Raw genomic sequence first — 4,482 nt, forward strand, 5'->3', positions numbered from 1 at the left:
ATAGTCTTCACCGATCACTCCTGTTACCCCCACAACATCGCTGAGTTCCTTGCTGCCAGATGTTCAAAGAGTTTGAAAGTGGGATTCAGTTCCACACAGTGTTTTGAAAACGTACGATTAAACCTGATGGCCAGCATCTCTTCTGTGCCAAGTAAAGGAAATGAGAGCGGAATTCCATGAGCGGAATCTTGCTGAGCGTTTGCATCTTTGCATCACAACTTTATTCTCCTTTTAGGACAGCAGAGCTTTTTTTTTTTTTAATTATACCTTGCTGTTTGGTTAGGGGTTTTTTTTTTCCAGTAAGGATTATTTACAGTTCTGTGGTGATTAGCCTTTTTTGAACTGAACCAAATGTTTGTACTCCCTATATTTTCTCCAGGAGCATTGCCTACTGGGGTGGGCTCTCATTTTGCCGTTACTGCCTTGTCCAGGTCTGATATTCTGGGACCAATGATGTCATGTAGGACAAAACTCTCTCAAACACAGTGTAATCCTCCATGAAGTACAGAACCAAGTTCCACAAGAAGGTGGCCACAATATTCAGACGTGGAAGCTTGGAAATATATGTAAAACAAGTGCTTCTGTTGTGGGTGGAACAGAGAACCCAGGTAAAGGCAGAAGCATAACCCCCTGAATTAATGATGAATCCCAGTACTCAGAGATGCGTCTTTTAAACAACCTTTGATAATTGGCCTCTCGGTAGCATGTAGTGCACATCCTGAAATAACGGAATAGAAATCAGCATCAATCAACACAGCATGAGGCTCCTTCTTCTCCAGCACACACATACCCTTGCTAAACACTAGTGGCCATTTGTCCTAAATTTAACACCAATTAGGGCCTGATCCTCAGCTGTGCCTGAAGGGATGAATGTCCTCCACACCCATCCAACTCCATCAAGAAACACAGAAATATCTCAGCATCTCTTAGAAGACATTCTGCAGAATCAGACCCTTAATAGTTTGACAGCTTGAATGCTAACATTGCCCAGAGCACTTAAACTGACAAACAACCGAAGACATCGCTTATACACGACAAAACAGAGACAACAACGGGGCGGGCGGGGGGAAGCAGCTATTGTTGTGATTCTCCTGTGTATCTCCAGGAGCCAGGAAATCTGCAGCAGAGATAAGAGGGGCTAGTAAGAGATGAGGTGGCAATGAGGGTGGGGATAATTGGTGTGAAGATTCACTTCAAGTCAGAAAGACAAACTGGGTTAATTTTCTATGAACATTCCAGAGAGGAATCAAATCTCATTTTATTTCAGCTGTGAAAAAAGGTCATTCTGCCATGTTCCTCCTTTTCTGGTACAAGAGGGAAGGAAAGTTTCTCACATCCCCATGGAGCCATTTTGCTAGGCTGAGAACAGAGGAGGAAGGCTTGGCTTTACAACATACACCACGCTCCGTCCCTGCCTCTGCCCTGAGCATTCGGCAAACGTTGCCATGTTGCCACTGGCGAAGACGTGCACATTGTCTTTACATCCACGACCCTGCACATTCAGCCCTTCCTCTCCAATGTGAAGCAAATGTCTTCGGTGAGAGTCAATACTTGTGGTAGGGATGGGCAGCAGCTTTACCTTTGCCCCAGCTCATTTCTTCTCAGAGCAACCTGCCGCAATAAAAAGGAGGACAATCCACGAGCAGAGCCAACTCACAAAGCCAAGAAAGCACCAGTCTGCAAGAGCCACACAGTGAGCAACACACAGGCAGCACGGCTGCCATCGAGATGTTAAGTAGAACTAGGTCCTCTGGCTGGAGCTGGAATTTGTGAAAATATAAGGGTGTAAAGGGATGAAAAGGCCCTCAGTGGTGCCACAGACAGTGAGATACTGTGGAGATTATGGGCATCTCTGAAAGGGCTTTACTGCCACAGAGGAGAAGATCCCGCAATAGGCCCTGCTCTTCCCACTTTGGGAAATAGTGAGAAATGGCCATTATCAGCTGCCCATCATTTTGGCAGCGGATAAGGAGAGGGAGCACAGTGCTCCAGCCCCCTCTCTGCCCTCTTAGCTATGACAGACCTGAGCGCAGCAAGTCTGACCTGCTGCTCCTGGCAGCCACCAGCACGTGCCAAGTCTTAGATGGCTTTTGGAGGTGAAGAAGGAAGTAAGTTCATCGCCTTTGAGAGGCAGCCAAAGCAAACCCCACTGAGGTCACAAACGGGGCATTTCTTCCCTTTGCAAACCAAGAGAACTCGACTAAAATCCACTTAAGTCAATGAATTTTATTTGTTATTCCAGAGCATCAGAAAACACAGACTATTTCCCTCATTTCTTATCCTTTCTAGGGTTTAGAACATGCACTATTCAAATGCTTTCATTTTTTCGTACGAATTAGACTCAGAATATTCAATGCAAATGAAAGAACCGGCTGAAAACTTCCCAGCAAAACAATAGTCTGCTGAAAAGTGCTGACCTGATGAAATGTAATATTTCATAGTAATAACTTGATTGGGAAGTTTCACTGGAAAAATTTTTGCCTAAGTAAGGTCAAATGTCTAATTTTCTGTACATCTAAAAGTTTCTTATTTGATTGTCTATGATATAGTAACATCTGAAATAATACTTTTTTATAACACTATAACACGATCTTTTTGTTATGGTCAACTTCTAAATTAAACATTTGGACAAGCTTGAAGTGAAAACTTTGAAGAAAGATTTTCAGAGCATGAGAAAAAAAAGTTACGTATACTGTCAATAGTAATGCTTAAACATATATGATAATAGTAACAGAAGGACAGTAGTAATATTACTTCCATCTTTACAGTTTGCCTTATCGTTTCAGAGGAACTGGTCTTACCCTTACAGCTGTTTCTTTCTCCCAGAGACTTTTCATGTAATTAACCTATATCTTGTCTCAACCTCAGAGTGATTCTACCTCTTTTGGAGGCTTTTAAAGCCTTCCCAGGATTTGATCAACAGGAGTCAAACCCTCCCATATTTTCCCAGTGGGACCACTTGGATGACCAAACAGGAGAGCGCATTTGCAGAACTGCCTGTTGAGCGATTGCACCAGACAAATACAGAACCCGTATTTAGAAGCCTGGCCAGAGAAGGCCATTGGGGTAACAATAACGAACAATGAAAAGTAACAAAGGTTAAAAAGTAAGAAATACTGGAGCTATGCATTAAGCTCACTCCATCCAGAGTCCAAATATTCTAATAAAAAAATCCAGCTTCAACAGTGGCCAAAAGTGGGTTGCATCTCAGCTGCTCTCCTCCATGCTTAGCTAGCCCAAGCATGCTTGGTGGCACGATAACCCATCGGGTGTGCAAGGTCCTCATGTCTGGAGGGTGCGATCCAGCCCGTCAGTCTGGAAGGCCTGTATATCTACGTGATCCTGAAGGCTAACAGACCAATGTCCTTATTCAGAAACATGAAAAACCCCCACTGTGTGTCTGGTTAAACCTATAGCTCGGGCACTTATAAAATAATAAATCACCTAAAATAGTCAAGGAAGAAAAAAAAACCACTAAAACACAACACGAAGAGCTTGAATAGCAATTTACAAAGTTGCTCAGCACAGCAATATTTAAAGCTGTTCTTCACAATATGTCATTTTCAGATAATAAATATAGGAGAGAATCAATTTTTAGTAATCATTACCATGTACAGTAGTGAAACCTCCAGGCTATTCAATTAATTCTAGACCATAATTATGACCCAGGAACAAATTGTATATATCAGCATTTTTTTATTTAACTATACAAATCGGACTCGGATCTTGAGTGCAGATCGAGTTGTATATTTCGCAGCTCTTGCTGTCCCAGAAAATAGGCTCTCCAAGGATTCAAGCCCCTTGAGGCATAAACTGTGCACATTTTACATTCCACGGGGATCACAGTAATTACAGCAATTTTTAACTCAACATGTCACAGTGCCCCAAAGACACTCAGGTTCCTTAATAGGATGCAGAAAAGGTGAAACCAGCTGGCTAATCTAGCAAATTCTAGGTCTGAGCTAGAAAGGCAGATTTTAAAAAACCCCACAAAATCTCAAACCCACTATCTCAGTCCAGGATCAAGCTCACCTGGAGAAAGCTACGACAACGAGAAGAGCCGAGTTTCCTACACCTTGTAGCACTTTGCATTACCATGCAGTTTTCCTCCGCGGATTTCAAAGAACATCCTGGTTGCAGCACTACGTTTACTGCTTCAGTCTTGCAAGGTACCTTAGCACACAGCCCGAGGCTCAGAGGTGGGCTTACCTACGAACATAAAGTAACGGTGAATTTCCAAAAGCATCAGCGGAACTCGGGAGTTCAAGAGGTCTCCACGCTCTGTGGCTAAGGCACACACATGAAGGGATGCCAGCGATTCACAGACCCTTCCACCGGATGAATTCCCAAGAGCCTTTCCAAAAACCAGCGGTAGTTTGTTTGGGGTCCCTCGTGCTCTTAGGGGACATTGGTACCAGCAGTTTGGGTGGCTCACGGCTTCCCCCCGGGGCCTCAGTCTCACCATCATTCCTGCCGCGTATC

The sequence above is a fragment of the Phaethon lepturus genome, unplaced genomic scaffold (genome assembly GCF_000687285.1).
Source record: "Phaethon lepturus isolate BGI_N335 unplaced genomic scaffold, ASM68728v1 scaffold21343, whole genome shotgun sequence".
In the NCBI taxonomy this organism is placed as follows: Eukaryota; Metazoa; Chordata; class Aves; order Phaethontiformes; family Phaethontidae; genus Phaethon; species Phaethon lepturus.